Source organism: Anas acuta, chromosome 3 (assembly GCF_963932015.1).
Source record: "Anas acuta chromosome 3, bAnaAcu1.1, whole genome shotgun sequence".
NCBI classification, from domain to species: Eukaryota; Metazoa; Chordata; class Aves; order Anseriformes; family Anatidae; genus Anas; species Anas acuta.
This window is the reverse complement of record NC_088981.1, coordinates 46,405,630-46,421,231: the sequence shown is the minus strand read 5'-3', so window position 1 is coordinate 46,421,231 and position 15,602 is coordinate 46,405,630. Positions and strand designations below refer to the sequence as shown.

General features: G+C 38.6%; 1 long non-coding RNA gene across 1 annotated transcript; it reads left to right on the top strand.

The window, feature by feature from the left end:
- Positions 1-823: 823 nt before the first annotated feature.
- LOC137853001 (uncharacterized) lies at positions 824-13,488 on the top strand. Its single transcript, XR_011094146.1, has 3 exons — positions 824-1,010; positions 13,129-13,199; positions 13,342-13,488. It is a non-coding gene; the product is annotated as an uncharacterized lncRNA (long non-coding RNA).
- The last annotated feature ends 2,114 nt before the right edge of the window (positions 13,489-15,602 follow it).

The following is a 15,602-nucleotide window of genomic DNA, read 5'->3' as shown; positions in this document are numbered from 1 at the left end:
GACATTGATTTGGCGTTGGGTGGGGTGGGGAAGGGTGTGCATTCTTGCATTCTAAGCCTCCGTTGCTAATCATAATCCCCTGTCCTGGTATTAGTTTTTTCCTCATCAATGTTCCTGTTCTGCAGAGCAGAGTTTCGAGTGTAAACAGGCATAACACTAAATCTCATGGGGCAAGATTCCTCTTCTTTGCAAAGCTAGAGCTCTTTGTACTCTTCAGCAAAGTTATTGAGGTGACTGTAAGGCCCACAGCCTGCAAAATAACTTTTCCGTTCTAGCATGATGATGAGCAAGATATATATATATTCATTAAATATCCTGCTTAAATAGAGATTACAATAAAAACCCACAATAAAAATATATCTATATTTTTGAACTGAGAGCCCGTGTGTTTCATTTTTTTTTTTTTTTTATTCAGTTATTTGTGGCAAAAGAACTCCTCCTAATACTACTTAAAGAACAGATAAAGGCAAGCAGGAGGCTGTAAGTAATGGATGTCTAGGAAAGCTGTCTTAAAAACAAGTACACCTGTGAGGAACAATTGGCAGACTGTTGGGATTTTTATGGATAATTACATTACACAGGCTCTCATAATGTCAGATGTAATATAATAAATAGGCTGTTCACTTTGGTGTTCCCTATAGTCAGCTAGAGCTATCTGGAAGACAACTCCTCATTTTTCTGGTTTGTGTGAAAATTATGTCTTATTTTTCGGGAGCTCTTTACTTAGCAGAACACCACACAGCCCAGCAGTTGCTCGTCACAGCTGTAATTAGATTATATCAAACCAGCAGTGTTGAAACACTGGTGCCTGCATTGCCTTGCTCAGCTGTAACTCCTGAGCTCTTCCAAAGCACTGAGCTGGCCGCAGTGATGAGGATGACAACAGTGATATGTGGCAGGTGAGGGTGGGCCCTACCCTGGGAGGTGTTAAAAACACTGCCCCTTTCATTCCCAACCTGTCCTTTGTTGTTGGAGGTACTCTGCACGTTGAAGAGGGCATTCAGGATCTGGTAAGACTACACAGCCAATCTGTTATTTTCATATGGAACAAATTCATTTCAGTTATTATTATTATTTAATACTGCAATGTATATCACTGATGAAAGAATACTAGGCAACGCATATGGAACCTTTTTGCCATGCCCTGAGCGCAGGCAGCTCGTCAGATCTTTCAGGAGAGCCTCAAGGGAAAAGAAACCACAATTTTTTGAGCTACTGTGGGCTAGGAAGCCTGTTAGAGAGTTAGACCTCAGGCCTGTGCTTGTTGTTTTATCTTCTCATACATGCCTCAGGAACAGACAGCTACAATATAAAGGTATTGCTGGTCAGCCCTGCACTTCACAGGGCTCTCCTCATCTGGGTGTTAAAGACAAGTTCCTGGACAACTTCTGGCTTCAGCTGGTAGTCTCTAGGACATGTTATGTGTGCTGATGATAGAATTATTGCCCAGAAAACACACACGCATGCACATAAAAAAAAAAAAAAAAGGAGCAGAAGCTGGGATAGATTTACTCTACAACACTCCATGCTTGCACAAGACAGTGCAGGCAAAATGATGACCACCTGCTCTACGGTCTCTTTCTCCTGTCTTCTCCATCACAGTTAAAATGGTCACACTATCATGAGATAGAGGATTGGCTCTTTCCTCTCAAGTGTCCGTATCTCTTTGAAATGATGGTGCTGCATCTGACACATTGGAAATAACCTGGACACTTAAGCATGGAGTGCTTACTGCTTTTATGGATACAGCTTGAAGCAAGAGTATTTCTTGAGAGTGTTGTGGTGGGGAGAGTTCTGGTGAAGTTTTATTTACTGTTTTTTCCCCTCATAACTAAGCCTACAATCTGAGTGCACATGAATGAGGTAGAACTACAAAGGGAGAAAGTTCCCAGATAGCCCAATATTTTCTAGGAACAGAATCTTGCTCTAGGCATTTCTGGTAGTCATCTAAGTAAGCAAGCAAAATAAATGTAGCCATCTTTCAGAGTCTGCTTTAGGAACCAATCTTTTTATGTTGTAATGACATGTGCATTTAATAAAGATATAGAGTATTCTGAGGGAAGTAAATCTACACCCTTATCTTGGAGACATTTAGAATGAAGATTTCATTTAATTGTGGCTCACTGCTGAGCACAATTTACCAAAATGGCAGTAAACTGCTATTGAACTGTAACATCTAAAGATGTCTAAGTGCTTGGATAATTTGTGGTGTGTTGTTTCTTTTTTTTTTTTTTTTTTTTCCTTCTCCTTGGGAAGATAGTAATAAAATAGCTAAAAATACGAAGGAAAGATACCAGTGAGGCTTTCAAAGCAAAACAAGAAGTGGTCATATACTCAGGGGCTCTATACAAACCTCACACCCCAAACTGGTACACTTTGACCACCTAATCTTTTATTATTTATTCCTTATGACTTTTTTGTTCACAGAATCAGTTACTTGCTGACAGTTACAAATAAATAAGATGAAGCTTTTATATTCCAGATAGACACAATCCAACACTACTGTTGCCTTTGCAACTTTTGTAAATCTGTAAGTGCTTTAAGAATTTTCCCGTAGGTAAGTTACAGACTGAGATTTGTTTAATTAGGTTTCACAGACCAATCTCTTCAAAGTAGCTCATGACCTCCCCCTGTTCCTCCCCACCCCACTATAGTCAGAGGTGCAAAAATAAACTTAAAAAAAAAAAGCTGTAGATGTGCTGGATTTATGTCCACTGTTGAACAGTTTTTCAGTCTTAGTGAGATTCTGGGGGTCTCTATTCTGCATTAGAATCTCCAGGAGCTTTCTTTGATCCATGGCAATTAATGAAAGGTCCCTGGGGAATCAGACCAAGGCCGCTGACTTCTCTGAGATAAGGCCCAACAGTTTGGTTGTAATAACTGGGCGATATGGGACTGACAGAATCATTTTCACATCTAAAGTGTACCCAGTGGAGCATTTGCTTTAAAATGACTCAGAAAAGATTTAAGTTGATTGAGTTGATGTCCTGTTGCTTATATTAAGTATGAAATGTAGAAGCAACACTCCACATCTAGGCATAGAGGAGTGGGTGTTAGCTTTGAGGGGCAAGAGCAAGTGAGTATGGCATTCAAGTGACTGAAAAGCGCTGCCTTTGTGGGTAAAAGGAAGTTTCAAATAGACAACCAGACGGGAAGTTTAGGAACAACAAAAGCAGCAGGAAGGCTGTGGGAGAAGTAGGAGAAACTAAAAGGAAGATGATGGATTCTGGATTCCTTATGGAAACTATTCTGAGTCTTATCCAGCCTTTTTTTTTCTTTTCTTTTTTTTCTTTTTTTTTTAATTTTCTAATAGTATTGCTGGGTTTTGTTTCCTTTGGTTAGTGGGTTGTTGTTTTTGTTTGTTTTATTGTATGTGTATTGCTATATGAGTCCTTCCAGCAAAACAGAAAGTGATGTTATCCCTAGAAATCTCTCAGTCCTTGAGCAGTGTTATACAGCTTGTATTTAAGGCACAGAGACCTTGGCTACCCAAGACGTCCCTGGCCTCACAAGACAAGGCATCATGATACAGACTGGGGTCTTCGTGTGCACTGGACATGGAAAGGGTTAGTTACAACCACAGCAGGTTTTGTTAAGTTAAGCAAAAGGCTCCTTTTCCTTGAAGTGGATAAATCTTGAAGGATTCCCAGCAGTCACCAATTCCCAGGGATGAAGCACTTGGAGCAGAGATCTGACATACTGCAATACACAGCATCAGTGCTGAGCTACCTGCTTGCAGTGGATAACTGGGTAACGTTTTGCAAATACCCTTGCCTTATGTTGAAGCCTAACCCCAGGACTGTGTATCTTTATTTACTCTTGTTAATAGACAGTGTAATCTACTTCTAGGATATAATAGCTATAAACTTTACTTTTTTATTAGCTTCAGATATATGCAGTGTGAATACTGCACAGTGGAAGTTATCTCTGATTCATCTAAATTACGTTGACTAGAAAATACTAATTCTCTCTCTGAGATAAATATATATGTAAAATATTTTAATCTAGTGATACTAGCATGTCTAGGGAGGGTTATTAGAATACGAAATTTAGTTGAATCAGGAAAGTTGAATGTTGTATGAACTTTACAGTTAGTGAAATGATGATTCTGATGGGGAATGAAATAAAAACTGTAGGTGAGTTTCACTGTGTTTAAGTGCTTGTTGGCATCAGCTGTGTGCACAGGCAGGTGAATAGCATGCTTCAGAAAAGAAGAACCTGCTATGTCATGAGAATCCCTCTGTTAATTCTCATCCAAAGGGAGGGCTGCCCACCTTCCTCTGGATTTGTCAATGGAATCAAAGAAATGCAATTACAGCTTTATTTTATTTTTTTTTCTCTTTCCTTTAGGAGTTCATTGTATGTTTGTTTCTCTATACATATTAAGTTGTTCATCTCTGCCACTTTTGTTAGCAAGGAATGAATAAATTAAGTCAAATGAGCTGAATGAGTTGTTTGAAGAATGGTGTGAAATTTACTTGAAAGGTTATTCAACAGTTGTTTGAGTTGACAAAACTGAGAAAACTCAGTTGCATATTTATAGAGATGGTGTCAGCAGCTTTTGGGTCAGTCCATGGCTCCTCTCCTCTTTTGCAAGTGTGCTCGTGGGTGAGCTTGTGATTTTTTTTTTACTTTATTTTTCTGTCAGGCAGCTGTGCATCCATCCATTTTGCTGAGGCTGTGCTGGCCCCAGGAAGACTGCGTCAGAGCACAGGGGACAGATTTACAAATGCATTCTCGTAGTTTAATGTGCTACTTTCTAAAATGAGTTTTCACTTAATTTACCCCCAGGGCTGAGAGTTCAGAGCTCACACCCGCTGCCACATTGTAAAGTAAAATAATGCCCAGCCAAACTTCTAGGACAAAAATTATTCTCTTCTGTTTTTTTTTTTTTTGTTTGTAACTGGCTACGTTTCTAGTGGAGATGAAAGGTGCTGGGCTTGCATCCTTGGAGAATAAAATCCTTCACAGGTTTGTGTCAGTGCAGTGTAAGGTTTCACACCAGATTCACCAATGAGCCATGTTTCTGACTGGAAGGGACTACCCCAGAAGTGCCAGAGTAATTCAATCATCTGCTGCTTACTCAGTCCTTGGCTGCCTGGAAACTCCCAGAGTTGTTAATTAATGTCATTTCTGGTTGTACTTTTCATAATATAGACAGCAGCTCCCCGGGACTTCACTGAACCCATCAAGCATTTCACACAGATCCCAAACAGCTGTCACGTGGTGACAATATTCAATCACTGCTGAGCTTGACCAGATCTGAGACAACAACCTTCAGATGAACAGATCAGCATGGGTTTTCAGTCCTGGTGAAGCAGGAGAGAAAAACAGTGAGAGCAATAGAAGAAAACTTCTTTTAGCTAATAATGAAAGGCAACACTGGCCAAGTGCTATGAGAAGTGTTCGCAAACATTGATTAAATTTCTAAATGCATGTTGAGTTAACAAACATAATTGTTCCCCTTTCATATTTGATGTTCATAAATGCATGATGTCTGGAGGCTGGCTTTGTATCAAAAGATACATATATTTGATTTTCATATCAGCAAATTGGCAAAGAACAAGGACTGAAATCTTGGCCTATTGAGGTCAGTGGAGTTTTGCCATCAACATTCAATTGAGTCATTTTTTTCCCCCGGCACATTGTGAATGCAGAATAATGCATTAATCCCCTGATTTAAATTTTTTAGTCATCTGTGATTCAGAAAATATTCTTATCACTCTGGGGCCTTAACCAAAAGCAAGTGGTTTATGAACAACTGAAGCCTGTTTCTCCAAGATTTAAAAAAAAAAAAAGGCAACAAACAAAACAAAAAACCACCTGTATTCATCCATTAATAATTTTGACCAGAAAAAAAATATAAAAAAAAGGAAATGGAAAAAGAGAACCCTGTCTACTTAGGGTATATTTGGAAAACTCCACAGTTTTCTTTAAATCTTATAACAAAACTTGCTTTAACATCAATAATTTTTGCTGGGTTTTTGGTACATTATTTCTGAAAAAGCTGACACCATATAGCAGACATGCATAAAAGATATAAAATAACTCTCTATTTCTATACCTTTTGTTTTATAGTACTTTTTGCCTTGAATCAAAGTGGTTTTTTTTTCCAAACATATTGTATTGCATGGCTTTTTCTTCCAATTTCAGGTGCTACGCAGATGCCACTTTGGAAAGCCCTCTGATCCTTCCTACTCTCATTCTTTTGTCTATCTTAATGTTTTGACTGCAGAGAGGCAAAGAGTTCTCTTCTACAAGAGTTTTCTTAACAAACCCATGAAAATGATGTCTAATTAGAAATCTTTAAAAGAAATCTGTTAAAATTGTCCTTGAATATTAATTTTTCTTCTTACAACTGATGATTTGGCTGCTCTATAGCCTGTTGCTTGCCAATCCATGACCTCTTATGTATGTGTTTCTTAAAGATTGTCACCCTTCCATATTCCCCTGCAATTCCCAGAGTCTGAAGTATGAGCACCAAGTGCAGGTGTTAAGGCCCTGGCCAAAGATCAGTAATATCATTGGGATTATGTACATTGTATGTAAATATGTTCACTGCACATTGTCAGAGGAATATCTTATTCCAGAGGTTTTGCCAAGGAAGGAAGCAAAGGGTGGTGGGGAAGGATGTCAGAAGCAACCAGAGTGCCTAGAAAGGTCTAGAAGTGAAAAGCCTGTGGAAAGAATATTTTAACTTTTTTTTCTCTGTACTGTCTCAAATGCCTATTAGCAATTAAATTCCTTCCTCAGTGTGATCCGCATGAAAGGATTGGTCTTCAGTAAGTATTTTTACCAGCTTGTTGCCAAGAACCCAACCTCATGATAAATTACCATTGAGGAGGGAGTAACTGCTTATCAGCAGAGCTCCAGCAACTACTCACCTCCATGCTCAATGTCTCTGAAAAAAAGCACTGTGCAACAGAGACTGAGGTTAGAGGTCTGCCTTAGAAATGGTTGTGCCATTTCTTTGTGTTACCACTGGCCCTCCTGTCAACTGACTGTTAACCAAGTCTCTGCTAGATGTTTCTGCTCCCAGGGTGGAATTTACTGCATGGTTTGTGTGAGCACTCCTCAACCACTCCAATGTAAAGTCAACCAGTTTGCTTTAAAGCTTGCTGGTTTGACAGCACTGGCCAGAGGAAAACCACTCATATAAGTGGTTCTTCTAACTGTGCTGTGGGATAAACAAAGTAAACTTGATCCCTAATACAGTTGATCTTCAAGTGATTTTTTTGCTGCTTATTTGTCTAGAGCCTTTATGGTATGTTTTTGCACTAACTTAGTTGAATTGGTGCCAAACAAAACATAAGGTATTTATTAATTTTACGGTAAGCCAAAGGAAGAAGAAAGTATCTAAAACGAGTGACTACAATGTTTTGCGTTCTAATTTAACTAGCAAGTATTTTAAGGTTTTCAGTTTTGTATGTGATGAGAAATGAGTTGTGGAAGAGTGAAGGAAATAAGGGAATTAAGAATTTCTTTGACTGGCCATTCTGACTTTGAAGGTACACCTCTACTACAGAATGCAGTATGAAATAGTGAACAAATGTAGTCCTAGGATACCAGAATCATTGCAGCTAATGATAGGAACTTTTGCCATTGTATTGTCAGAAACTGTGAAGACCTCTTAAAACAGCACAGCTGGATGCAGGAGACAGAACTTCTCAATCCTCTGAGGGAAATGGGCTGCACAATTACCTGTAAATTTCTAAGTAGGAACAAACAGGCAGACTAGAATGAACTATTTCATATGTGACTGCAGTATGTATAAAATCAAACAATTTTCCAATGTACAGGTGGGTTTTGGCACTTCAGAATGCTCTTGTATTTATTAAGATTTTCATCCCTTCACAAGTCTAGTTGGTCTTTCTCAAGTCAGCTGGCAAATCCCTTTTTGTTGGACCATTACAGTCTGTATTACCTACATGAACTATACAGACACATGTAAAATATTAGAATTTGCCCTTTTAAGTAATCTTCAAATCATCACTGACTGAAACTATTTCAAAAAAGATGTTACTAAGTCATACTTACTTGTTGTCAATTTAATTCTATTATAACCCATTTTGATGCAAATATCGATGGAGATTAATAGGCATAGATACCTTTTGATTTTAGTAGGTAGCTATACCTGTACATGTCAAGACCAATCTTGATATCAGTAGATATCAATTGATAGCAACTGAGATGTTTTGATAACAATAGGCACTGATGCCTATTCATTTCAACACTTATCTGTAGGTATCAATATCGATACCTACTGGTAGGTGTTAATACCTAATACCTTTTGATCTCAGTAGGCATTTATATCCAACTGTGTCATTTTTTGATATCTGTAGACATCACAACCTAATAATAGTGAGACCTTTCAGTGTCAATAGGCTTTGTTGCCTATCATTTTGGATGCCTATTGATAGACATTGATATCTATAGGTATCAGCTAAAGGTAGGCACTTTCAATCTCAGTTTTGAAACCTACCTCTAGGTGTTGATAGCCATAGGCTATTCTTCAATACCTATCAACAAACATGGATACCTTCCAATTTCAACAGGCACTTGTATCCATTGTTTTCAAGACATTTTTGGTATGCATATAAATTAAGACAGAGCAAGATCTTTCAACATCAAATGTGCTCATCAGTGGCTGACATTGTATTAGTTAAAGGAAATTATATTTTTCCACAAAATTTTAATTATCATCTTATAATGTTCTGAAAGATAAAACCAATGCAGTGTGTTCTCCAGCTACATATGGCTGCAAATTAGTATTTCCCAAAAAACTTCAGGGCTTATTAATAAATTCTGTGAAATAACTAAAGTTATTCGTAGAGTAGGAAAATTATAGAATATAATCCAGTTAATCAATTTTTAATGAAAAATTATCTAACTGCACATGTATTTCCTGATAAGTATCAGTATAGCTGTAAAAGATTAAATCATATAACATGTTAAGTGTAATTATGATATAATTAACCACTGATCATTCAATTTCTGTTCCTCTGTTATGCATGTATATTGGTAGAAGGAACAATTAACAAGTTATAAAACAGTTCACATCAATTTGTAGAGCTCTGGTTTAAAACAGTGCAAAATCCCAGATGGGCTGAAAATTAAAATTGCACTGTGGCAAAAAAAAAAAATTCATTCCTTTTATTTTTGCCCTACTTTTTTTTTTTTTTTCCTTGAGAGCCTATAAATTAACAGCTACTTTGGGTTCTAATACAGAGAAAAGGATTTGTTATCCACTTAACAGTGCTACTCAGCTCTACTATAGAAGATATCAATGTTAGTGCACTTCCACTAAAAAGCACTGAAGTATAAAACAAAACAAAACACAGATACAATTAGCTTTGATCTAAAATCCAGCACTTATATGTACAAGAAATATAACTTGAAGCTTAATAATGCATTTTTGGTGTCCTTTTTATTTCTATCGAAGTGACTTCATTTTTATTTCATAATAAATGCAATTATTAGTTTCTCTTGTAGCTGTGTTCCTTCTAGAAGTGCCTTAATTTCTTACTGTTTTTGTCATGTTTGTTAAGGCTTGGATTTTCTGGGCTCTGCTTACAATGTTTCAGGGAAATAATACTGAAATAGCACAACCTATCACTGTCGGTGGATCACTGCCTCTAACTCTAGTCATTCTGTAGGCAGTGATATTTTTCTTTCATACATCATTACAACTTGTTATTGAGAAGATGAAAAAAACAACAGTGGTCTCCAGTACCTATATACATGTATATGAGAGGGTGATAGGATTAAATTGAATCCTGAAAAGCTGGGAGTATATACAACTGGCAGTACTTTGCAAGGGCTCAGCTCCTTCAGGCACTAGGCAGCTCACAATCCACCAGTTGGTATATAAATTAATTATTCATTTAAACAACTGTTTTGTATTCAATTAAACACTAATTTTTATAGGTCTTTTTTGTGGACTGCAAAACCAAATGTGATTGAAGAGAGAGGGTCAAAATCATCTCCTACTCTCAGCACATTGAATCTCAAGCTGGGTTTGGAATCGTATTTTCTTCACAATTTTTTATTTCATCCAATATATCCATTTAATTAAACTGGGTGCTTGCTAAAGCTGTTCAGCTTGAAGGTTTTGACCCCTAATAAGTTAAAGAAAATGTAGCTTCCCCCTTACTGTCTCCTAAGTGAGCCTCAGTGCTGAGATGTGTGATGGCCTTGGTTTACAGACTGTAAAAGCATGCTTAGCTCCTGGGTCTCAGCTGTGGTGGCTCATCAGATGCTCACCAGGAAGCAGCCATGCCATCTATTATTCTCACAAAACCAATTCCTTGCGAATTCTGGTGTGATCCCATTTATACCACTGTACTTTGGAGGCTATGTAAATGTCAATGGCTAACCTGTCTCTGAGAAGAGAACTTGGTGTATGGGGTTACAGGATCATTGGGCCTGTTTTCTGTACGCTCAACTAACAGATCTGTCTGCATACCTATATCAAGCCTTTTTTTCCCTGCTCTGGGGGGGTGGGGTGGAACTCAGCATGCCCATCCAACATCCTTGTTCATAGCCTGAGAGAACAATGCTGAGAACTTGTACGTGGAATCCTGAGTGGCTTGCTCCTCTTAGGATGTTACCTAATCATCTGAGCCACCCCAGATTATTCATGTTGTCACTTGCTAATTTTGACTCACTGTATCTAAACACTCCAGGAGCACAGGTAGACAGGCAGAATAAATATTATTTATTTTATTTGACCTGCTAAAACATTATCTATTACTTCTCACTGTGTACATTCCAAGCCAAAATATAAACAAGTTGTACATAAATCAATTATGGTATCTGAATGCCCTCTGCAAGGTTTTCTCGCTGTGTCAAGACTGCCTCCCCACTTTGTTTACTGAATGCTTTTACAGTTGCTTTTTCTTTACATGCTAGAAACTGTGGCAAAGTTTGTGTAGTCTGAGATGTACTCAGACTTTTGGATGACTGAAAAAGAAAGTATTAGTGTCAATGGCCTGTTATTGAATATGCATGTCTAGCAAGTTCCCTCAATTTTAAGGGTCATAACTAATGCAAGTCCCTCAGATGACCTCCTCTTGTCTGAATCTGAGCTGCCCTAGTCGTTACAGAATAAAATATTGAATATGGTGGTGTGGCTTAGTGGACAGGACATCAGAAAGGCTGAGGACACTTTTCTACTCCAGGTTCAGCCAATAGGTCACTTAAGGCAAGTCTCAATATCTTCTCATGCCTCAGTTTCTTCAGGTGGGAAAGGGAGCTAACTGGACTGACTTCTTTTTTAAATCACCTTTAAACCTACAGGTTAAAAGCACTGTGTAAGATCAAGATATTGTCATATTCTATCTGTGAATGCCTCTTAGCTAGCACAGATGTTGGTGACAGAAGACACAGAAGATATACCTGATATACTGGGAATAAAAGGGCTGGCACATTTTGTCTTGCTCACCATTGCAGTGAGCAAGACAAATATACTTAGTAAAGAACATATTATGAGAAGCCTGTCTCTAGCTGGCAGAAATACAGGTAGCTTTAGCAACGTCCTCATCAGAAATCCAAGTGCAAGTCCATCTGTTCAGATGCTTATGTGAACACCACTTAGTCCAGACCACTTAGTCCAGCCTTTTGGCTGGTCATGTAGATGCACCTGAATAAATACATGGCAAACCTAATGTTGCATGTGAGGATGAACTTCCTAATCAGATAAGTTGTCATGGTTTTTAATAGATGCAGTATCCTCTTGTGCTTTAATCAGTGGAATTTCATCCCCAGCCACCAAGACCTAATGGTGATGCCTAGCCCTTGGAGGTAAGTTCACACCAAGCCTAGCTACTGCCAATTCATGCCTTCTGGTCATGTCACAGTCTATGTACAACCCATTTCCCTCAGAGTATGAGGATTTGATAATCTTGGGCTCAGTAGGATACAATCCACAAGGAAGAGGAGCATTTCCTCAATTACATCTTCTGTCACAACGATAAACCCAGTAAGTGGTACTTTGCTGTCACTGAGTGCATTTGCAGAGGAGTCAATACGTACCTGCTTATCCAAGTCTAGTACTGGAGAAACCACATGGTCATGGATGCACAACCTTTGCTTGTTGCTCCAATGAGATACAGAAGTCTTAATGTTACAGATATTGTGAATTATGGTTACTTAACTGGTGCACTGGGCAAGCAGCTCCTGTCCTCAGCTGAGTGTGGGAACCTCCTTTGAGTGCAAGATGTTAGGGTGCTGTAGAAGCGCCCTAGGAAACAGTCCCTGTGAGGATCTCATTCGTTGATGTCAAGTTATGTTATATCTGCAACTGAAAGCAACAGCAGTAGTTTCCAGCTTTTAGTGCTGCAAAATTTTATTGCTAGTTAAACAAAAGGAAACTGAAGTTTTCATCTAAATGAAGCCTATAATTTTGTAGGGACCCAGTGGCGACATTTTTCACATGGTTGTAGGAAGGGAATGAAATCTCTGGACAGCACTTATTATCCGTTCTCCTAGGCATTCGTTCCATATTCTGATAAAGATCAGCCTTGGGCTTTCTGGTTATTGATCTCAGCCAAAAGGCAGATCTCTCAGCTCCAGCAAGTATTTTTACTAATATATTTTCCTTCCAAATGTTAATGCTCTTTCTAATTTCAATCTCAAGAAGCAGCAATAAATTGCAGTATGTGGCTTTAGCTTGTAAAAGCAGAGTGGACTATATGAATATGTGTTGGACAGCTTGTCACAGCCTGCTGCAAAATCCAATTAATTCTCTAAGGTTATTACGCCTTCGTGTGCACTACAGCTATTTTAATTGGGGGGAATAAGGTTGAATGTTCACCCCAGTTTTAAAAAGAAAACATTAAATCTAGATTAATTAGCTGATATCCCATCAAACTTGCCTATATTATCTGCTAAAATGAATTTGGGAGTTTGAGCTTATAATCTAAATTTAAAGGCAGAAAATAGTCAGTAGTCTTCCATAAATCAATGAGCTAATGCTTGAAAGCTCCCTTTAAATACAATTGTGTATCTTAAGTGCCCTGGGCTTTCTTGATGGGTGGCACTGTTATGAACTTGTATTTTTGTGTAGGATATATCCTCACAGGCAGGGAGACCTACCCAAATGAACTGTTTCTGTTCTCAATTTTGCAGGTCAAGGTGGGAAGACAGCACAGTCCAAGTGTTGACCTAACCTCCCCACATAGCCCTGCAAGGAGAAAAGGGTCTGTACCCTACAGAGGTTTGTGCTGCCTTGCACCCAGGGTGGGGTGGTGCTGGTGCTAACAGGAGACCAGGATAGCAAGCCAAGATGCTATTGTTGGTCTCCTTCTGTAGCAGTATACCTATGTAGTCTCTTCTATGTAGGCCTGTCCAGATTAAACCAGGTTTTACTCCATTATGAAGTCTCAAGAAAATCAAGAGCAAATTAAGATACAGTGGAAAATGAAACACTACTAGGACCACTGCTCAGGGAGTCTGACAAAAAAAAAAAAAAAAAAAAAAAAACACAACAAAAAGGTAAGCTATTTTTCTGTTCTTAACTAACAGCTTTCTGAATTATTTTTTATCTGGAGGAATGTGTAGCACTTCCTACAGACAGGTTTAAATAGCAAATCATGCTTTCCCAGCACATATAATATATCATACATATTACTATTAAAAAATTTCAGTTAATTATTGTGAATTATTTGTTTATTGATGCTTCTTGGGGTTTATGGGGCAAAGCTCAAGTCTAGACAAATTGACTAACTTATTTGAATATAGTTAGAACTGAGTTTTTCTTAAGTTGTTGATTTAGAAAGAAAGATGCTTCATTTCCATAAGCAAGTATGAAACTAAATGTAGTTACACAATGCTGTGAATGATGATAACCCTTTGTTTCATTATAGAGCTGACAGTTTTTCTAGAGGATGCCAACAGAAACATTTCGGAAGCAGTTAGTGTTAAACAAATGGCATGGCTCTTGGGTGACATTAGCTAATCAGATAGAAATGAGGGCCTGAAAAATAGGATAAAAACAACTTAATTTGTAAACTGAATATAACTCAAATGGCTTTTGCTTGCCCTTTATATTCTGGAGGAGTTTTCTCAGAAACAAGCTAGCTAGATGAAAAAAGAAGACAATGATATTTGTCTGGATATGTTCAGGTTCACCTGTATCTTTACGCACTGTATTTAATTTTCATTATGCAGTTTGAGATCACAGCCTTGAAGTAATTAAAAGACTGCAGCTGGCTTCTGCCTACAGGCTACTGAGTTAGCTCAGGACCACATGGGCAAACTTGAAGTATCCTCCTCACAACTGAATGGCCAAAACCAGACCAAGCCTGGACAAATTCTGGAAAAGAAGAGGGGCAATAACTCAGGGAAATAGCCTGGGGAATCATAGAATCATAGAATGGATTTGGTTGGAAGAAACCTTGAAGATCATCTAGTTCCAACTGCCATAGGCAGGGATGCCACCCATTAGACCAGGTTGCTCAGGGCCTCATCCAACCTGGCCTTGAACACCTCCAGGGATGGGGCATCCACAGCCTCTCTAGGCAACCTGTTTCAGTGCCTCGTCAACCTTCTGGAAAGCTGAGGCTGCTGAGGAAAGCTGGAAAGCTGAGGCTGCTTCAGCTGCTGCTACCTTGGAGCTGGGACATAAAATGCCGCACCTTGGCAGGGTAAATCTGTTCAGGGTCACCATGCAGCAGCCACAGCCCATTGTCCAATTTCTTCCTCATCAGGAGCAGCCAGCCTAGCTTTCAACAGCTCTGGTACAGGCAGTATTGGTGGAGACAAGATTTGTTGGCACAGGCAAAATCCCACCAGTTTGCCACCCTAAGCAGCTGCCTCCCCTGCCCATGGTCCAAGCCAGTTTACTGGATTATTCAGACTACATTCTTACGCATCCAATGCTGTTTCTTCCTTACCGCGTGCTTTTTCATAGCTCACAGAAGCCCTCATCCCATTGCAAATTTTTGACTAGTTTCAGAGTTTACAGCCTTAGAAGATCTTCAAAATTCATTACTGGATAACATTTTTTTAACAGAAGAATAAATATAAACACATTATTATAAGACATTATTATAAGGAGTGGCACTATTTAAAAACTGGAGTAACTAGAGTGAATGCTTAGCCTGACAAGGTTCAAAGGGTTACTCAAGCTTTTCTATAACCTGTAATTGGGTATCATATTTTCTACAAACTCATTATACTGTACCTGTGAAAAATGATTTTGCAGTAGATAACATAAGACCCCTTCATGCTGAGTCCATGCATAATACAGTGACCCTAGTCACAGCAGAAGGTGCTGCAATAAACTGAATTTGTTGCTGACAGTCTGTGGCAAGCTGAGTTCAGATTTGTTGTGCAATGCAAAGAATTGATAAAAAGTGATCATTGGACAGATGTGCCCTCAAATTGAGCTTATTATTGTTCACATTTGAGAAGTTTTTTTTTTTTTTCTCATGAGTACTTGCAATTCTAAGGAGAAAAAAAAAAAGAAGAGTGTAATTTATGGAGTGCTACCAAATTGCCCAGGATGTTGTTAGTGATTGAATGACATTTCTAGCCCAGCCTCTTCATCACTTAGGCCCTCTGCAGCTCTGAAGCCAGTCCTGCTTAGACTAGATTCCTGA